Consider the following 21,974-nt stretch of genomic DNA (forward strand, 5'->3'; position numbering starts at 1 on the left):
TCCCATGCATATTTGAGCGCCGTGAACTCTCCATCCCCGGAGAGGTTTTATGGCTCTTCGGACGCTGACCAAGGGTTTTCTATGCAAGGCAGCAGTTATGTAACGCATAACCCCGCCCTTGACATTATGGAGCCAGCGGCCCGACTATTGGTGTTGCGTCAGGGGAGTCAACCCTTGGAGGTTTTTGTGACTGACTTTTGTGCCCTGGCTGACCAGGTGAATTTTGATGAGGTGGCTCTGAAAGACATTTTTCAATGTGGACTGAATGAGCCAACCTCATCATTAATGCCTGGTGGTCGCTGCTCCCTTAACCTGGCTCAGTTTATTGACCTCGCCCTACTGTACGCTGGTTCCTCGTTTACTGTGGGGGAGGCAGACACTGAACCAGCACTCCACACCAAGGCCCCCGTCTCGAAGCCTACCACGGCCCCCGTCTCGAAGCCTACCATGGCCCCCGTCTTGAAGCCTTACACGGCCCCAGCCTCGATGCCTGCCATGGCCAACGAGCCAGCGCCCACAGCCAACGAGCCAGCGCCCATGCCCACCACGGCCAACGAGCCAACGCCCATGCCTGTCACGGCCCCAGCCTCGAAGCCTGCCACGGCCAGCGAGCCAGCGCCCATGCCGGCCACGGCCAACGAGCCAGCGCCCATGTCTGCCACGGTCAGCGAGCCAGCGCCTATATCCTCGACCGCCCCAGAGCCAGCGCCTGTAGCCTCGACCGTCCCCATGGCCACGTCCCCTGTTGGCCGAAGACGTAAGAGAAGGAAGAGGGCCCCTTCTCCCCAGTCTCGTCTTGTGCTCAAGACCGCAGAGGTGCCCCCAGAGTCTTCCACGGCTCTGCCGGGTTCTGCTCCGCCCTCAGAGTCTTCCACGGCTCTGCCGGGTTCTGCTCCGCCCTCAGAGTCTTCCACGGCTCTGCCGGGTTCTGCTCCGCCCTCAGAGTCTTCCACGGCTATGCCGGGTTCTGCTCCGCCCTCAGAGTCTTCCACGGCTCTGCCGGGTTCCGCTCCGCCCTCAGAGTCTTCCACGGCTCTGTCGGCCTCTGCTCGCCCCTCAGAGCCCTCCCGGTCTCCGCCTCACGAGTCTCTCAGGGCTGCTCCTCTCGAGCCTCCCAGGGCTCCTCCTCTCGAGCCTCCCAGGGCTCCTCCTCTCGAGCCTCCCAGGGCTCCTCCTCACGAGCCTCCGAGGGCCCCTCCTCACGAGCCTCCTAGGGCTCCTCCTCACGAGCCTCCCAGAGCTCTACCCCTCAAGTCCCTCAGGGCTCCATCCCTCGAGTCTTTCACGGCTCCACCCCTCAAGCCTCTCACGGCTTCGCCTCTCGAGTCTTTCAGGGCTCCATCCCTCGAGTCTTTCATGGCTCCACCCCTCAAGCCTCTTACGGCTTCGCCTCTCGAGTCTCTCAGGGCTCCTCCGCCTCTCGGGGCTTCCCCGCTCGAGTCTTTCATGGCTCCACCCCTCAAGCCTCTCACGGCTTCGCCTCTCGAGTCTCTCAGGGCTCCTCCGCCTCTCAGGGCTCCGCCCCTCGAGTCTCTCAGGGCTCCTCCCCCACTCAAGCCTCTCAGGGCTCCCCCTCTCGAGTCTTTCAGGGCTCCCCCTCCTCCTCTCAAGCCTCTCAGGGCTTCGTCTCTCGAGTCTTTCAAGGCTCCCCCCCTCAAGCCTCTCGAGTCTCCCAGGGCTCGGCCACTAGAGGCTCCTATGGCTCTGCCTCCCGAGCCTCCTACGGCTCCCCCTCCAGAGCCTCCTACGGCTCCACCTCCCGAACCTCTCACGGCTCTGCTCCCTAAGACTCCAGAGCCTTCTAGAGATTCGCCTCCCGAGCCTCCTGCGGCTCCGCCTCCCAAGCCTCCTATGGCGCCACCTCCCCCGGCTCTGCCTCCTGAGCCTACCAGGGCTTCACTCCTGGAGCCTTCTACGGTGCCACCTCCCACGGCGTCACCTCCCTCGGCTCTGCCTCCAGAGCCTTCCAGGGCTTCACCTCTGGAGCCTCCTACGGTGCCACCTCCATGGGCTCCACTTCCAGAGCCTTCCAGGCCTTCGCCCATAAAGCCTCCTTCGGCTCCACCTCCAGAGCCTTCCAGGCCTTCGCCCCTAAAGCCTCCGTCGGCTCCACCTCCGGAGCCTTCCAGGACCCCACCTCCAGAGCCAACTACGGTGCCGCCTCTGACGACTCCGCCTTTCACGGCTCAGCCCGGACTTCCTGACCCTCTACCTGTCCTGTGGCCTCTTCCCTGGCCTCCGGACCCTATTCCTGTCCGGTGGTCGCCTTCCAGACCTCCTGACCCAGTCTCTGCCCTATGGCTGCCCCCAGACCTCCCGACCACCCGCCTGTCCACTATGTTCCCCCTGACCTTGCCTTGAACTGCCCATTGACCCCCATGGACTGTTTCATTTCCCTTTTGTGCCTGCTCACACGCTCGTTCTGTCCCCCGCGAGCTCACGCGCTCGTTCTGTCCCCCGTGAGCTCACACGCTCGTTCTGTCCCCCGCGAGCTCACACGTTCGTTCTGTCCCCTTGAGCTCACATGCTCGTTCTGTCCCCTCGCGCTCCTCGCAGCCGAACACGGCCGTCAGGAGCCGTCCTATTCAGAGGGGGGAGTACTGTCACGAACCCCGCTCCTCTGCCCCATCTCCGCGTTCGTGAGCAGGCACACATGCACTCCGCGAGCATGCTCGCTTCTCGCTTCCCGCTTCCTCGCTCCGCCCCCTTGAGCTCGTACGCTCTGTTTCCTCCCTCGCGAGCTCACACGCTCGTTCTGCTATTACGAGCTCTCGCTCGTAAACTCTCTCCCCCCTCTGACTCACATGCTGGCTTCTCACGCTTCCAATCTGCCAGAACATTATGACCACTTGCACTCACGCGCTTCCAATCCCCACACATTAGTTGCACCTGCACTCGTCTCGTCACCTGTCATTGTTTACACCTGCACTCGCCCCTATAAATACACTATCCTTCCGTTTGTTTCCTGTTGGTTATTGTATTGTATTGTGTTTAGTTTCCCGTACCTTTGCCCCTGCTAGTCCCGTCTAGTTTTGCCCCTGCTAGTCCCGTCTAGTTTTGCCCCTGCTAGTCTCATCTAGTCTTGACCTCCCTACTCGTCACCTCTTAGCTTGCCAACTCGTTCCCCTGTCTGCGTTCCCACTTGTCCCTAGTTGTTAACTGTTTTCCCGTCCTCGCCCTCTTTGTACTTTGATTCCCCGGCTTTTTACCCTACGCTTCCCACGACTACTCTTCCCTGGATTTGCCCCTTGTTTGTACCTTCGCCTGCTTTTATTTACAATAAAGCAGTTTTTCATCGTTGTGACTGTCTCTACTTGTGTGTGTGTGTGTGTCAGGTTACAGCAACTTAAATTAAAATCAATTTTAATTGTTTTATTTTTTTACACTTTTCCCCTCTGTAATTTTGAAATGAAATGCAACGTTTGGTTCATTTGCACACAACCAGTGGTCTGCAAGTGGGCCTGAGGAAAATGTATATAGTTCCCTTTTAGTTGTCTTAAATTGGCCACTTCAATACTATCACCAATAATCATTTTTATAATTTATTTCAGCTCAGCAGCATTTTCAACATGAGACCAAAGTGAGCATTGTTATTAATGTTATTTGTTTTTTATTTAATCTTTATTTTACTGAGATAATTTGACAACCTCTTATTTCAAAAAGAGAACTTAAATAAATAACAAGATAAATGAATGTATTCTATTTTTAAACTAGACCTACAGATTAAAGTTGTTGTTAATAGGCTAAAGATGCTGGAATAAGTATACATTCTCAGGAAAGTGACAAACAATAAATACATCGCTGTGATCACAGATACCATCCTGAATGGCATCAGAATCCATATTTCTGCATTTCAAAGTGTTTTATGCCATTCTACTAAACCTTACCCATTATTTCTTGAAAACTCAAAAGGAGTGCTTGAAAATATACATTGTGTAAAAGAGTAGGACTCTTGAGAATTGTCAACAATACTTGATGGATTAGCCATCATTGTTTAAAATTAAAAGATAAATGAGGAATTACTCTTATATTGTCTTTTTTATATATATAATGAGGTTTGATCCATAAGTGAAGCTTTAATGTTTGAAGCTATATCATGATATTATAAAGCAAATTAAAATTTGTACTATTTCACATTTTAAGTAATCAGGCTTTATTTTGATTAGGACATCTCCTGGTCATCAGGACAAGAGCTTCCATCTTTTTCATAGCTTTTGTCCTGGTTGTTTTGTGACTGTAATTCTTGCATGCGGTGCTCTTTTTAAAGCAGATTCTCTCCTCTTGCAATCTTTTCGATTATAAGGGTTTCTTGTTTCATTTTCTCAAATGCAACAATGCGGTCCTCAAAGCCAGTGCTTTTCTCCTCCTTCTCTGTTTTGATCAGGATTTCAAGGTACTCTGCTGTGGAGAGAGATTTTGGCTTCAGTGCAATTTCGTCCAGTCGTCTCAAGCAATCAGAAGACATTTTTATCAGCTTCATTAATTTGTCCTGAATTCCATGGAGTTCCTGTTCAAGTGCATCAGGCATTTGCTTGGAGTCCATAAATTTTCCTTTTGCCTTCATGATGTTGTCCTTCAGCTCCTTAATGGTCTTTCTCTCTATTACTGTTTCATATGTCGTGTAGATTGCTGCAAGAACAAACCACTCCCATCCTTACTTGACTGTTCACCCTTTAAACTGGTTGAAAACACAGTTTCAGGGCTGGGGAGACTCATTCCTTCATTACCACAGTTTGCCAAAACTCTGATTGTGTAAACTGTGTCTTCTTTCAGTCCAGGAAGAGTGCACTCCCTGTATGTAGATTTCTCTGACTTCCATGACCTCTCATTTTCATTATCCTTTGTACATTCTCTGAATTCCAACACATATTCATTGACCAGGACATCATCACCAACAGATGTAGGAACATCCCAGGCTACAGTTGCCAATGCAGATTCTACTCTTTTCAATATGGGTGCTCCAGGAGGGGCACATGGACGTGTCCTGAAGAATGATGTAGTGTCACTAGAGGGACTTACCCCTGGACGACACACAGCCTTGCAGTTGAAATGGTACTCTTTATGTGGCTCTAACTGCTCGACAGTGACATGGTCAGAAGTCCCATTTGTATGCACCTCAGTCCATCCAGAGCTCTGCACTGACTGATATGAAATATAGTATGAGTCCACACAACCAGCACCATGGTTAGGAGGTTTGATTTGCAGATGTATGCCATCATGCTCAGCACTCAAGACGATCGGTGTTGGGGGTTTTGAGGGGAGCTCAAACTGTGAGCTCACGTGACTCCCTCTTTCAAAAACAGAGGGAGTGCTGAGCTTGTCTGGAATTGATGCAATGCAGAAGTCAATATTTCTTCTTGAATTATTAGCCTGTTTGAAATCTAGTTCTAGCAGTTTCATCTCCAGATGAAACCCATTTCTCTGGCGCCTTTGTAGAGCTTTGGTCATAAATGATCTCTCTGTTGTCACATGATTGTTCCTTTAGATATCTCTCCAAGTCTAAAAGGTATGGTTCCTCTTCATTTAAGGAGGAGAGTGCAAAAGCTATCACATAGTCATTGGTTGCTTTTAGGACAACCTTGTCCAAGTCATTGCTGGATGAAAGAACAGCGACATCCTTCATAATGTCTAGGTAAGATCGAACAACATTGATCTCTCGCTCTCGCTCATTTAGATACTTGCTTATCAGAGCACCCTGAAATGGGGATCTTTCTTTGCTGTTCAGATCATCAGCAAGCTCCTGTTCCTCTTTTCCTCCACCCCTTATAGATGGAAGAAGCTTGCAGAGACGTTTTTGGAAAACCATTTTGTACTCTGAGCAGAGGTCTTTAAATTTTCTGAGCTTGTCTTTGATTTCAGGGAATTTAATGGCAACATTGTCCTTCATCAGGTCATGACATTGCATGTCACAATCATCCAGTTGATCCATGATGCATTGGGCACGGCGTACAAGGCTAACACTGATCTCCCTGACTAACTGAGCAGCTGCAGAATCTAGATTTTTCAGGGGGTACAGCCACACAGTCATGGGCACAGCTTGTTCTCCATTTTGTCCCAATAGTTTTGGAAGCTCTGAGTACACCTTGATTGCATCTAAATAGGTAACTGGATTGTTTTCCAAGGCAAAATCCCCATGAAATGTGCAGCTGAACTTGTTTGTTTTCTTGTGTTCAGATTCACTCATTTTCAAAGATCCCTTACCCTCAATTGATATTAAAGGTATCTTTTTTATTGACACTGTGAGGTCTCCTTGTATGTCTTGGTGGTTTTCATTAGACAAAATCTCACGGTCAAAGATAAAATTTCTTGAGCTCCATACAGTAAAGCCGTAACAACATGTGTGGCAGAGCCCTCCTCAAATACACTCACCTAAAGGATTATTAGGAACACCATACTAATACTGTGTTTGACCCCCTTTCGCCTTCAGAACTGCCTTAATTCTACGTGGCATTGATTCAACAAGGTGCTGAAAGCATTCTTTAGAAATGTTGGCCCATATTGATAGGATAGCATCTTGCAGTTGATGGAGATTTGTGGGATGCACATCCAGGGCACGAAACTCCCGTTCCACCACATCCCAAAGATGCTCTATTGGGTTGAGATCTGGTGACTGTGGGGGCCTGTTTAGTACAGTGGACTCATTGTCATGTTCAAGAAACCAATTTGAAATGATTCGAGCTTTGTGACATGGTGCAATATCCTGCTGGAAGTAGCCATCAGAGGATGGGTACATGGTGGCCATAAAGGGATGGACAACGATGCAAATTGGCACTAAGGGGGCCTAAAGTTTGCCAAGAAAACATCCCCCACACCATTACACCACCTCCACCAGCCTGCACAGTGGTAACAAGGCATGATGGATCCATGTTCTCATTCTGTTAATGCCAAATTCTGACTCTACCATCTGAATGTCTCAACAGAAATCGAGACTCATCAGACCAGGCAACATTTTTCCAGTCTTCAACTGTCCAATTTTGGTGAGCTCTTGCAAATTGTTGCCTCTTTTTCATTTACATTTACATTTATGCATTTGGCAGACGCTTTTATCCAAAGCGACTTACAGAGCCCTTATTACAGGGACAATCCCCCCGGAGCAACCTGGAGTTAAGTGCCTTGCTCAAGGACACAATGGTGGTGGCTGTGGGGTTCGAACCAGTGTCCTTCTGATTACCAGATTACCAGTTATGTGCTTAGACCACTACACCACCACCACTCACTACACCACCACCACTCACTTTTTCCTATTTGTAGTGGAGATGAGTGGTACCCGGTGGGGTCTTCTGCTGTTGTAGCCCATCCGCCTCAAGGTTGTGCGTGTTGTGGCTTCACAAATGCTTTGATGCATACCTCGGTTGTAACGATTGGTTATTTCAGGCAAAGTTGCTCTTCTATCAGCTTGAATCAGTCGGCCCATTCTCCTCTGACCACTAGCATCAACAAGGCATTTTCGCCCACAGGACTGCCGCATACTGGATGTTTTTCCCTTTTCACACCATTCTTTGTAAACCCTAGAAATGGTTGTGCGTGAAAATCCCAGTAACTGAGCAGATTGTGAAATACTCAGACCGGCCCGACTGGCACCAACAAACATGCCACGCTCAAAATTGCTTAAATCACCTTTCTTTCCCATTCTGACATTTAGTTTGGAGTTCAGGAGATTGTCTTGACCAGGATCACACCCCTAAATGCATTGAAGCAACTGCCATGTGATTGGTTGATTAGATAATTGCATTAATGAGAAATTGAACAGGTGTTCCTAATAATCCTTTAGGTGAGTGTACATTGCAATGCTTAAAGTTTCCTGTTCCAAGATGCTCCATAGTTAGCTGCTCAAAGCGTAAAGTTGTCCGATACTGTAAGGTGCCTCGAGACTGATGTTTGGACTTCTTCTTGTCATTTAAAAAGTCAGCTGACCCTTTCACACTGACTAATCCACCCAGAAAGCTGGCTTTAAGAGATGCAGAAACATTCAGAGCTTCTACTTTGTCTTCACTTGAATCTGAGGCAATGATTTTGAAGTCAGAGTTTGGCTGTGGCCGTACATTTATATTCTTCTGTAGCATCTCAGCATCCCAGAGAGTAATTCCTTTAACAAAATTATATCCAGTTAATTACAGAAAAATAATATTGATTTCAATTTTAGTCTTCTGAGACCCAGCAATTCATTTTTGACCAGTGATGAGGTAGTGTGTCATATTGGCCACACCCTCAAAATTAGATTTATTTTATTTTTGTTTTTTTTAAGCTTTTGAAATACGAGTGTGTGTATGCTAACATCCAGTCGGATTAGCTCTCATTGAAAATGAATGAGATCAGGTCTACTTAAAAAAATTCATTTCAAGGTCTATAAAATAACATTAGGTAATCTATTATCATAAAACATTAACAATGAACAATTGTATAATAATTTACAGTAACCTAGTTTACATCACCTAGAAATGCTGTACATTTCTGTAATGATGTAGTTGGCAAAGCTGAAGACGATGATGATGAAATGAAGAACCCAAGGACAATTTAGTAATCAATGTGAAAACCAAAAACCCTAACTATAAACATGAATAAAACATAACATAAACTTGAAACATAAACATAAACATGAACTTGGTAGGCTAGGCTTAAACTTGACATGAACTTGAAATGTGCTACACAAACAAACATCAATACTAGACAAAGGACAATGAGGGCTTAAATGCATGACATGGGGAACATAAACCAAGGATCAAACAGCCACTAAACAAGATAAAAGACCAATAACCTTAAACAAATGACAGACTAGAACTTATAAGACTATAAACCAATGAAAACAAGACACATGAACATGGAGGGAAACATGAAATCACATGACAAGGAAACTAGAATTTCAGACTCCAGATGCCCCAAACCAAAAACACAGTGTTCAAAGGAAGCTGGGAGGGGACGGGGACGGGTGGGGCTGTGGTGACTAGACGTAGCAGGCGTGAGTCCTGGACCATGAAGCGGAGGCGGGCCTGCACCGTGGAGCAGAGGCGGGCTTGGACCGTGAAATGTAAGGCGGGCCTGGACCGTGGAGCAGAGGCGGGCCTGGACTGTGGAGCAGAGGTTTGCTTATTACATGGCATGGAGCAGGCTAAGGTGAGGTTGTGACATGGCATGGAGCAGGCTGAGGAGTAGTTGTGACATGGTATGAAGCAGGCTGAGGCATGGCTGTGACATGGCATGGAGCAGGCTGAGGCATGACATGGCATGGAGCAGTCTCAGATGTGGCTGTGACATGGTGTGGAACAGGCTGAGGTGTGACATGGCATGGAGCAGACTCAGGCATGGTGGTGACATGGTATGGAGTAGACTCAGGCGTGACATGGCATGGAGCAGACTCTGGTGTCACATGGCATGGAGCAGACTCTGGCGTGGCTGTGGCATGGCCTGGAGCTGATTCTGGTGTGGCTGTGGCATGGCGCAGACTCAGGCGTGGTGGTGACATGGTATGGAGTAGACTCTGGCGTGGCTGTGGCATGGCCTGGAGCAAATTCTGGCATGGCTGTGAGATAGCCTGGAGCAGACGCTGGTGTGGCATAGCCTGGAGCAGACGCTGGTGTGGCATGGCCTGGAGCACACTCTGGCGTGACTGTGACATGGTATGGAGTAGACTCAGGCGTGACATGGCATGGAGCAGACTCTGGTGTGACATGGCATGGAGCAGACTCTGGCGTGGCTGTGGCATAGCCTGGAGCTGATTCTGGCGTGGCTGTGGCATGGCGCAGACTCAGGCGTGGCGGTGACATGGTATGGAGTAGACTCTGGTGTGGCTGTGGCATGGCCTGGAGCAAACTCTGGCATGGCTGTGAGATAGCCTGGAGCAGACACTGGTGTGGCATGGCCTGGAGCAGACTCTGGTGTGACTGTGACATGGCCTGGAGCTGACTCTGGCGTGGCTGTGACATGGCCTGGAGCTGACTCTGGCGTGGCTGTGACATGGCCTGGAGCTGACTCTGGCGTGGCTGTGACATGGCCTGGAGCTGACTCTGGCATGGCTGTGACATGGCCTGGAGCTGACTCTGGCATGGCTGTGACATTTAGTGGAGCTAACTCAGGCTTGGCCGCCATGATGTAGGGCCAAGTCATGGAAGGCGGAGCTGTGGTCGTGGGTATGGACTGAGTCTCGGGAATGACCTCTGTGGTCATGGACATAGACAGAGACTCGGAGACGACCTCTGTGGTCATGAAAATGGGCAGAGACTCGGAGACGACCTCTGTAGTCGTGAACATGGGCAGAGGCTTAGAAACAACCTCTGTGGTCCTATACATTGGCAGAGACTCAGAGATGACCTACGCAGCCGTGTATATGGGCAGAGACTTGGAGATGACCTCTGTGGTCGTGAACATGGACAGAGACTTGGAAATGAAGTCCGTGGTCGTGTACATGAGCAGAGACTTGGAAATGACATCCGTGGTTGTATACATGGGCAGAGACTTGGAAATGACCTCCGTGGTCGTATACATGGGCAGATACTCGGAGACAACCTCCGTGGTCATATACATTGACAGAGACTTGGAAATGACCTCTGTGGTCGTATACATGGGCAGAGACTTGGAATTAAACCTCCGTGGTCGTATAAATGGACAGAGACTCGGAGACGGCCTCTGTGGTTGTGAACATGGACAGAGACTTGGAAATTACCTCTGTGGTCGTATACATGGGCAGGGATTTGGAAATTACCTCCGTGGTCGTATAAATGGACAGAGTCTCGGAGACGGCCTCTGTGGTTGTGAACATGGACAGAGACTTGTAAACGAAATCCGTGGTAGTGTACATGACCAGAGACTTGGAAATGACCTCCATGGTTGAATACATGGGCAGAGACTTGGAAATTACCTCTGTGGTCGTATACATGGGCAGGGACCTTGAAATTACCTCTGTGGTCGTGAACATGGACAGAGACTTGGAAACGAAGTCCGTGGTTGTGAACATGGACAGAGACTTGGAAATGACCTCCATAGTCGTATACATGGGCAGAGACTTGAAAATTACCTCTGTGGTCGTATACATGGACAGATACTCGGAGACGGCCTCTATGGTCATGAACATGGACAGAGACTTGGAAATGACCTCCGTGGTCTTATACATGGGCAGAAACTTGGAAACAATCTCCGTGGTCACATACATGGACAGAGACTTGGAAACAACCTCCATTGTAATCTTCGCCCCGCCTCCCCGTCCTTCATCCAGGCTCACAACGGGAGTGGGCTGAAGACAAGGAGAGGTGCAAATTTATGATACGCGGTTTGGGCAGCAGAGGATGATGCACACCTGATGTGTGTGTAGCCTCATCAACACATCAAATGCAGAGGGAGCCAACTTCTATCTCCTTGTATGCATCAGCGCGTGCGCCAATCTAATTCGGCTGGTATCCTCCCCACTCTGCTCCTGGATTATTATTTCCAATAAACACCTCTCCGAGGCTTTGATGCCACACCCACTGTTGCGGGATGAGTAAGAGACAGACACAGTGGGTATGGTGTCAATCTTTGGAGTGGCATTTATTGGAAATAATAATAAACATACATTTTACAAAAAGGGGAATAAAAGTTTCCATGAGGGAATAAGTGTCCAAAATAAAGGGCAATCTGGCATCCAAGCAGATCCAGGAGCAGAGCGTGAAAGGACCGGCCGAATTAGATACTCGCCATGACACAGTAATCATTTATCATTGGTGATCTTTTGCAGATCCTCTAAACATTACTATTTTCTGCTGTTTCTGGTCCTGTGTCATGAAACCAGAGGAACATTATGCACACACTCGATAAACCAGAAATTAAACATGGCCTTAAAATGCAACTAGCAAAATAGGCCAAATGCATATGTTAGTTTGATTGGTGTGTAACAGATCGTACAGCTATAACAAAGTAGTGGTCAATTATGTCACTTTTCCAATGCACGCTATGGTTCGACTCATCTCAACTACTCGCTTTACTTTTCTGAGCTTGCTTTTCCACTGCAGTTTAGTGCCACCTCAACGTGGGTAGGATTATAGGCTGATCGCCATATTTGCGCTGCCTCTACTGCCGTGACATCATCTTAAACGTGACACAAAACACATCTTACAGACCAAAACAATAACACGACTGCTAGCTGTTAGCTACTAGCTCATTGTTCTGCATAAAGCAGATGTTGCATGGTGATTTTACACAAGTGTAACAGTTAAATTGGCCTGGTTGTTTTAGAAGCAAGCTTTTTAGTAGCTGGTCAACTAAATAAAGTGAAGCTTTCAAGCAGAGTATAGAGTTAACGTACCTGTCATGATCCCCTGTCGTCTGCCCTGTGTTTCTCACTTGTCATCTGTCCCGAACTACACTTCCCACAATTCCCTGCCTTCATCACTGTTTCATTGTTCTCACCTGTGTTTTATTTAACCATCATCCCTATGTATTTAAGCCCTGTTGTTTGTTCATTCGTTGTCAGTCATTGAATGTAATGGTTGTCCTTGACTGTGTTCCTGCCGTGCCCTCCGTGGATGTTTTTTGTGTTTATATTTTGTTTTCCCCTCGTGGATGTTTTATTTGTTCCCTGTGTTGTTTTGTTATTTTGAGTTATCCTGTTCACCTTTTGTTTGAACGACCGACCGCAAAATGGATCTAGCAGCATTCTTCACAGAACTAACCCAGGCGGATTTATCAATTCGCGAGTACTCCTACTTCTTCTCCAGCATAGCCATCCACACTGGTTTTGATGACAAGGCCTTGAAGAACATGTATCGGATCGGTGTGCCAAAACACCGATGGTGGAGATTCGCCACAGAGGAACCACCTCTCTCAGTCCCGGGTTCGGCTTCTGAGCCATAGCCCATACCTGCCATGGCCAACGAGTTAGAAATCTCATCTGTTCCAGAGCCAGCATTGCCAGCCTTGTCTGTCCCAGAATCAGCGTGCTCAGCCTCCGCCTCCAGAGCCTTCTACGGCACCGCCTACCACAGCTCCACCTCCAAAGCTCCGCCTCCAAAGCCTTCCACAGCTCCGCCTCCCATGGCTCCACCCCCGGAGTTCTCCAGGGCTCCGCCCACCATGGCTCCACCCTCGAAGTCCTCCCTGGCTTCGCCTCCCACAGCTTCATCTCTTGAGCCTTCCATGGCCCTGTCTCCGGAACCTTCTACGGCTCTGCCTCCTGAGCCTTCCATGGCTCTGCCACCTGAGTCTTCCACGGTTCCGCCCTCCATGGCTCTGCCACCTGAATCTTCCATGGCTCTGCCTACCACGGCTCCACCCTCGAAGTCCTCCCTGGCTTCACCTCTCACAGCTTCATCTCCTGAGCCTTCCACGGCCCTGTATCTGGAACCTTCTACGGCTCCGCCTCCAGAGCCTTCTACGGTGCCGCCTACCACAGCTCCGCCTCCAAAGCTCCGCCTCCAAAGCCTTCCACGGCTCCGCCTTGAGAACCTTCCATGGCTCCGCCCCCAGAGTTCTCCAGGGCTCCGCCCACCACGGCTCTACCCTCAAAGTCCTCCCTGGCTTCGCCTCCCACAGCTTCATCTCTTGAGCCTTCCATGGCCCTGTCTCCGGGAACCTTCTAAGGCTCTGCCTCCTGAGCCTTCCACGGCTCCGCCCCCGGAGTTCTCACCTGTGTTTAATTTAACCATCATCCCTGTGTATTTAAGCCCTGTTGTTTGTTCATTCGTTTGTTCAGTGTGGTCGAACCACTTTCTTTGGTTTGAACCACTCTGGCTGTTGTGGTCCTTGATGGTTCTGTAGTCACTTAGCTGTGTGTGGCCAACACTTGAGTCTCTTCCTGACAGAATTTTACCTTTTTTGTCGTTTCATTCATCGCTAACGAGAGGAACGTCGGCGACTTGTTTATTGACCACGGCGTGCTTTTGAGCACAGCTGTTTCTTTTTACAATTTGAAAGTTGCATGAACAAATAATACTGCTATCACTGTTGCTAACTTTAAAACTAGCAGGTTGGTAGTGATGATTCTCTCTGATCAATCAGTGATCTGCAGGGTTTTGACGTCACATTTAATATCGGCTTGGCTCGCTTGGAACCTCGACTGAGGTGGTACTAAAACAAGTACCAGGTACAAGGTACTATCCACAGTGGAAAACCCCCAAAAAGCGAGCAGAGTCCAGTCGAGTTGTACTGTGCATTGGAAAATCCCCATTAGTCACTCCAAAGGTGCAGCATATAAACAAAGAAAACTGTATAATATAATACAGTAGATTCTAATAAATTTTCATGAATGCTTAGATAAATACTGTGAGAGATTTTTATTTTTAAACCATTTTGATTGTTTCCTCCCCTGTGACAATTACACTGCCAAAGACGTGTTGACAACACAACGGTTAGTGTTTGTATTTATATGCATTTTATTACCTGGAATTAGGACATCTCTTCGGCAGTCATAAAGCAATCCTAACTGAAAAGGTCGGCCAAGGCAAGTCAGTTCAATGGTCTCAGAGTCAGACATCTTTCTGGTAAAGATAAACAAAATAATTTGACTGACTAAAAAATATGTAAAATATTGTATTATTTAACTAGTAATACTATATATTATGCCACTGAATGGAATAATACTCTAAAGTGTTTGATTCAAGGTAAAAAATAAACACAAGGCCTAATGCTTGTAAAAATGAACTTTGAGTAAATAAAATAATAAATTCGAAGTTACTTGAATTGTACAAATATATATGTTAGGGTTACCTTGTCTTGTTTTACCGTTGCCCCTTTGGTTTCCATTTTTGTCCCTTTTGTTTTCCGTAGTTTTCACTTTTGTCCCTTGTTTAGCTCCACTGTCTCACTAGTCTATTGTTTAAAAGAACTACACTTCCCAGTATCCACCTGTCATCATCACTGCCATTTTGTTCATTGTTCTCACCTGTGTATCATTTGTAATCATCCTGTCCTTGTGTATTTATATCCTGGTTTTTGGTTCAGTCCTTGTCTTTCGTTTAATGTTGTAGTGTGTTCCCTGCCTGTGTTTTCAGTATTATGTTTATTTCCCCATTGAGGGTTTTCCTTTGTGTTTTTGTGTTCCAATAAAGTAAAGCTGCACTTAGATCCGCTCTCCTCATCTGCCTTCGCTGTCTGCATTCGTAACAATATAGTGTCCCATGGCTTTATTTAAAAATGAAAGGCAAAAATCCCCCTTTTTGTTCTGAGAACTAGTTAAACTATTATCTGACACCAAATTCAAATTTTACATTTGCATGTAAAGTTAGAAATAAACAAAATAAATGGTTTCTATAAATATGAGTTTAGCAATAACTAGAAACTACTTTTTTTTTTTTTTTTTGAAAAAACTTTTTTTTTATAATTGCCCTTGACATTTTAGATCAAATAAATTGGGTAGGAAAGAGTTGTTTTACAATGTTCACTTTTCTTTGGAGTATTTTATATTGTGCCTCCAAGAAGCAAATTTTCAGAAATACATTTTAAATTGATTAATTACCAAAAAATAAAAACTATATCACAATAAAAGCTTATAAGCAATATTAGGCAGTAAATCAAGCAAAAATGTGTTGCATTTACAACAGAAAATGCAGTTACCGTTTAGCTCTATCACCCATACCGTGGCAAGTTGTCACACATTTTACTCCAGTGAATACTTTTTCAGTGTTGGTTTGATTGTTTTAAGTTTTTGTTCAATTATTTTGTGCCTGCTTATTGATTCATTCTCTAGGCAGGCACGCGTATCTTAAAGTCTTTTCTACATAAAGCAATGAACATTTTCAGTTATTGCCCTGGAAACAAAAAAATGCGTGATAACTGACCTCAACCTGAAATGTATGAATAATACCCATGTGCTAAAAACACAGTCCAACCTTTTGGAATTTTTACATTTACATTCATTATAAAGTTGACATTGTGTTCACTTGTTTATCCTAAAGTGATTATAAAAATATGATGATAATTGGAATTTTTGTTGATAGAATTCAAACCTTATTCTGATTTATAACCATGTTTGAAACCAATGTACAAAAGCACTGCTAAATAAAACAAGCATTAATGCAAAAATAACACAACCTTATTTACTGAAAAATAGCCATTGTGATAACAGTCAAACCAACAAAACAACAACACCAATCTCCCCTTAAATTTTAAGCTGTGTGCAACGTACCTTTTTCACAATTTTAACTCCAGTATGATTTGTTCCCTGACATCAAAACAGGTCTTTATATGGTGTTGTAAAGCAAGGCCACTCCTTGCAACACTGTAATTGGGCAGACAACAATCTCTTTAACATAAGAATATGCAAATGAGTAAAACTTTCAGACATACACACATAATAAGCACACTTAAAGTAGCACATTAAGTGTTTGTATACTGTATGTGTGCATGAAAATTACATTGTGTACTACACTTCTAGCTTTAAAATCAATGCTTTTGTTAAAATAAGTGTGTGTGTGTGTGTGTGTGTGTGTGTGTGTGTGTGTGTGTGTGTATGTGTGAGCGTGTATTTATCACTTTGTGGGGACCAAATGTCCCCATAAGGATAGTAAAACCTGAAATTTTTGACCTTGTGGGGACATTTTGTCGGTCCCCATGAGGAAAAACAGCTTATAAATCATACTAAATTATGTTTTTGAAAATGTAAAAATGCAGAAAGTTTTCTGTGAGGGTTAGGTTTAGGGGTAGGGTTAGGTTTAGGGGATAGAATATAAAGTTTGTACAGTATAAAAACCATTATGTCTATGGAAAGTCCCCATAAAACATGGAAACACAACATTTGTGTGTGTGTGTGTGTGTGTGTGTGTGTGTGTGTGTGTGTGTGTGTGTGTGTGTGTGTGTGTGTGTGTGAAACATTTTAGTTTCAGTTTTAACTAGTGAAGCTCTGATGGAGAAAAATCTGATCAGGTCTCACAGTCTGGCAATCAAGCTTCTTCTCAGATTATCACATGATCTAACAGCATCTTTTCAAACGAGCCTCATGAGGACAACATGGTGTTTCAAAGTCCTGTTTAAGCCCCATACTTTTATAACCTTCCATAAATAATGTACAACACACATGAAAGCCTGAAGGGGCATAATAATTCTGTGAACATGTGCGCTATTGCTTTAGGCTTGTAACTTTTAATTTCTATTTTTGGTGCCTCATCCAAAACATATCTCTGAATCAACACTTATACAGTACTTGAAATATTTTATACAGAGAAAACAAAAATGAATGATATTTGTTTTTTATTAGATGTAATTTATTTTGTAGGTCTTTCTACACAAAACAGTGTATTACGTTTAAAGTATTTGTTTGGTCTCTGTTCATCCATTGTGTTAAGCAGTAAATCCTGTACTTCAACTGATCTACAAGAGAAACTCATTGAAACTTATATAAACATGTATCATTGTCATACAGTCATTGACTTGCTGCATGTAAATTACAGAAGCAAAATTCGTAATAAAATATGCAATATAAATGTACACTGTGACCGTGTTTTATGATTTTATAAGTGAATTATTTATCAAGGTCATTGAAAATTCATATATCAAGGTCATTGATCAAGTCTGTGGAAAAACAAATGTGATGATGTTCATTTCGTATTGCTTTTTTGTGAAAATACAAAATAATATTGGACTAAAGGAAGATACATGAAGGACTATTTATCTAAAGGAAATATAGTTGTGTTGGATCTATTTGTCACATCAGGTGTTTTGAAGTTATGGTGGAAAAATAGTGGTTCATCTTATTCTTTGGTGGAAATTTATCTTAATAAAAATGATCCAAGATTATACAGAAAAACGCATTGCATATTGAACATTCTTAAAGATCTGACAAGGGTTTCATGGTTTCCTTCAAAAAAGTTTTATTGAACTCATGGATAATCAGGAGGTTTCGGAAGCATATAGAAAATTAGTACATGATTTTGGTCATTTATTTACATCATTTGGTCACATATTTACATATACATCACTTTCATGAACAAGAATGCTACAATATGTCATTAAGCATTTTATTAATACAATTGTACTTTATGATGGATAGAGTCTCCCATTATTACAAAATAAAATAAAATAAATGATAATACATAAGAACTTTTAGTTGTAGTATTAGTTTATTGTGTTTTCTTTTTGTGAGTTTTGATAATCTTGGTGAATTCTTTTCTTTTCCTCTTGTTCTTTAGCTCTGTTCTCCGTGTCCATTTTCTTCTTATCTTCTTTCATTTTCTCAAAATCTTTTTCTCTTTATAATCTGTTAAATTTTTCCTGAATTGCTTGTTTCTCCAAACCTTTTTCTCTTTGTAATCTGTTAAATTTCTCCTGAATTTCTTGTTTCTCCAAACCTTTTTCTCTTTGCAATCTGTTAAATTTTTCCTGAATTGCTTGTTTCTCCAAACCTTTTTCTCTTTGTAATCTGTTAAATTTTTCCTGAATTGCTTGTTTCTCCAAACCTTTTTCTCTTTGTAATCTGTTAAATTTCTCCTGAATTTCTTGTTTCTCCAAACCTTTTTCTCTTTGCAATCTGTTAAATTTCTCCTGAATTTCTTGTTTCTCCAAACCTTTTTCTCTTTGCAATCTGTTAAATTTTTCCTGAATTGCTTGTTTCTCCAAACCTTTTTCTCTTTGTAATCTGTTAAATTTTTCCTGAATTGCTTGTTTCTCTGCTTGAGCTTTGTTGCGCTCCGTCTCTGCTCGTTCAGTTTCACGTCCATTTTTACTCCCCATTTTAGCTGTTCCTGTAATTGAAATACTGCTGTGAATTTCTTTAGGTGTGTGATGCCTTAAAAGAGACAGAAAAATACAACTTCCATCTATTAAGATATATTATTTAGTAATATTCTATACAGGGATCCAACATTTCAACAGTGTTTCAGCAAATGTTTTTGTTCATGTATTTGTTTAATGTTACTCGCAAGTGGATTATGATAGTTTGATTTATACAATTGCATGATGGTATTAGACATCATGATTTACACAATAATTATTCAGCTTTAATTATGAGCTGTGAAAGACCAACAGGTGAATGTAATGCATCATTTGAAGAAGAAAAATTGTCTCTATCCATATGGGTTTATTTCATGTTTCTTTTTTTCAACAAACAAATCTATGTGAGGTTATTGGTTCTTGTTCAGGAATTTATTGTTCAGGACATTACCACTTATTTGCTCAGACTCTTTGCTCAGGATTCTGTTGGAGAAATTGATACATGCTTTTATTAATTTAAGCAAAAGTTTTCATGTAAAAGAAGTCACCCCCTTCTGATAAACCCTTCTGTCTAGACAATTGTATTATGTAGACAAGCAACAATTTGCCTCCTATACCAAATTAGGTAACACTTGATAGGTTGTAAATTTTTTAACACTATATAGTGATATTATATCACTAAAAACACTGCAGTAAGTGACATACCTAATTCTCCTTGAAACTACAGTACTTTTTGAGTGTCTTGTCTCCGTCAGGATCAGCTGGAGTATGTAGATAGACTACTTGAGTGTGGCACTTTTATAGAGCTGTGTGAGCTTGCAGTGCTGTGATTTGACAGATAACATGTCTGTCACAGACCAGCCAATAACACTCCAGTCTTAAGAAAAGAGATATGACATTTTGGATTCTTTTGCCAAGTAATAAATCTCTCTTACAAAATCTTTCATTTAGATATCTCCTATTCACATTTTGTTAGTTGTTTTACTTTGCCAGTACTAAATTAATGTATTTAAGAATATACATTCAATTTTATTGCATATTTTTTAGAAGAGCATTGTTTATGTATCCTCTGATGCTAGTCTCTCTCTCGTTTAAGAATTGCTTCATAAAAATAAAGATTTAGATTTCTTTGAAGTGGATTTATCTGCATATAAATGTCGACAGAGTGCCCATAAAATGAACAGATATATCCTTTACTCAATCCTCTCCTCAAAAGAGCCTCAGAATAAAAACAGCAATATCTCAAGTCCTCTTGTATAATGATTTTATGGCAAGTGTTGTTTTTTTCACAAAGTATAAAAGACACAAAACAGTTAACTGATGAAAAGTAGGTGCACAGGTGTACCTATTCATGTGATTATCAGCCAATCGTGTGGCAGCAGTGCAATGCATAAAATCATGCAGATATGGGTCAGGAGATTCAGTTGATGTTCACATCAACGATCAGAATGGGGTAAAAATGTGATCTCAGTGGTTTTGACCGTGCCATGATTTTTGGTGCCAGACAGTATTTCTGTAACTGCTGATCTGGGATTTTCACACACAACAGTCTCTAGAGTTTAATATGAATGGTGTCAAAAAAGGAAAGGAAAGTAGGGAAAGGAGGCCCAGACTGGTTTGAGCTGAAAGAAAGGCTACGGTAAGTCAGATCACCACTCTGTACAATTACAGTGAGCAGAATAGCATCTCTGCATGTGCAACATGACAAACCTTGAGGCGAATGGGCTAGAACAGCAGAAGACTATGTCGGGTTTCACTTCTGTCAGCCCAGAACTGAAAGCTGAGGCTTGATTTTATGAGGGATGTGATTTTATGCATTGCACTGCTGCCATATGATAGGCTGTTTAGAAAATCACATGAATTAGTAGGAGTACATGTTCACCTAATAAAGTGGTCGGTGAGTGTGTGTGTATATACTGCATATATATATACTGTATACACACACACATTTGTAGATGTATGGAAGGTTTAGACTGCACTGGTGACCTTGGAATACAGAATATGATTAGACTCATACATAAAATTACATGAAAATGTAGGTCTAGAATTAATTTGTTTAAAGACATGCTGTATATAAATCATATTCAAAGCAATTAGTTCTTTTTTAAATAGAAATAAAAGTTTTTAATTCATTAAATTGACTGATGTAAAATAAAAAAGTCTGTGATTGAACATTCTAGACAGAGAGTCTATCTGCCTTTGTGATAGTATCACTGCTATGGGCTTGTGTTAGCGTGTATGTGTTTTTGTCTGCGCTAACAGCTCTGTGTTTTTTGACGGCGTGTGTTTTCACAACACAGTGTAAAATATTAATCGTAACCCCGTCGCTTCTCACACACGACTCTGAATGTGTTCCTCTCAAACATGTGGGAGTTCGAATTCACAGAGGTAGCAATACACACACAGAGCAACCCTTATGTGTGCATTGCTACAAATTTCATGTGTTTTTTGTATGTCTGATGTCAGACGTGTAAGGCTGGTTCAGTTTTATGGCTCCTGGATATTGCCTTTCTGCCTCTCACTCTCACGTGTGTGTGGGGCCAGGTTTGGGTGGTTTAGGACAAGGAGAGAGGTATGAATTCCTCATTCTCTTTTTGGGTGGAACCGCTAGGCCTCTCCAATTTTCAACAGCGTCTTCATATGTTGGATGGATGTTTGTGACATTTTTAGATTTCCCAGAACAGGAAGCATCCATTTCTGGTTTCCCACTTCTATCATATTCTGAACTCCTGTGCAAAACTAATAAATAACTATGAGTTTCATTAACGTCCATTTGTCATTTGTTTTGTGCATACCTATAAACTTGTTCTAGTGCATTCTCTTCTTGTCGAACGCAATTGAACTGAATGAGTGACATGCCTCTTCTTGTTCAGTCAGTCAGCAGATCTTCATTCACGAACAAGTTGATCGAGTCATTCATTCCGCTCTTGAATGAGTGTACCAGCACATTCCGTTTGTTCGTTCAGAGTCAAACAACCTACTGGTTCAGTTAAGGTGCATATTTGTTCCTAGGGTGAAACCAATTATTTGTTTCTTCACAGCCCACTACTAATGACACATGCTATAGTCAGTCTTCATAGGCATGAAAAGCAGTAGAGCTCACTGACTTCGAAAGGGAGAGACGTCCATGAACGAGAAATTTGAGTCAGTGTATGAAGGAGAATGAGAACGATTCGTCAGTGCGTTTTCATGTTATTTCAAATAAAAATAATCTCGCATCTACATGTTTGTGGCAGGGTGGAGGGTGGGGCCAGGTCGTCATTCCTCACACCCGGCCCCTAATCAGGCTAATCAAGCCTCAGAGTGGGATAAAGGCCGACTGGAAGCTGCAGTGCGAAAGAGAGAGATTTACGAACAGCTGTCCGACA

General features: G+C 43.7%; 1 protein-coding gene and 1 long non-coding RNA gene across 2 annotated transcripts in view; both read right to left on the reverse strand.

Annotated features, from left to right (window-relative positions):
* The window catches only part of LOC127648630 (uncharacterized), a 138,844-nt gene extending 122,739 nt beyond the window's left edge, over positions 1–16,105 (reverse strand). Inside the window, exon 1 of the mRNA XM_052133321.1 lies at positions 16,088–16,105. The gene's annotated coding sequence lies outside the window, so the exon portion shown is untranslated. The remainder of the gene's footprint in view (positions 1–16,087) is intronic.
* Positions 16,106–17,786: 1,681 nt separating this feature from the next.
* On the reverse strand, positions 17,787–19,364 carry LOC127648657 (uncharacterized). Its single transcript, XR_007971193.1, has 3 exons — positions 19,312–19,364; positions 19,058–19,089; positions 17,787–18,638 (listed from the first exon to the last, which is right to left on the reverse strand). It is a non-coding gene; the product is annotated as an uncharacterized LOC127648657 (long non-coding RNA).
* Positions 19,365–21,974: the final 2,610 nt, after the last annotated feature.

Source organism: Xyrauchen texanus, chromosome 9 (genome assembly GCF_025860055.1).
Source record: "Xyrauchen texanus isolate HMW12.3.18 chromosome 9, RBS_HiC_50CHRs, whole genome shotgun sequence".
In the NCBI taxonomy this organism is placed as follows: domain Eukaryota; kingdom Metazoa; phylum Chordata; class Actinopteri; order Cypriniformes; family Catostomidae; genus Xyrauchen; species Xyrauchen texanus.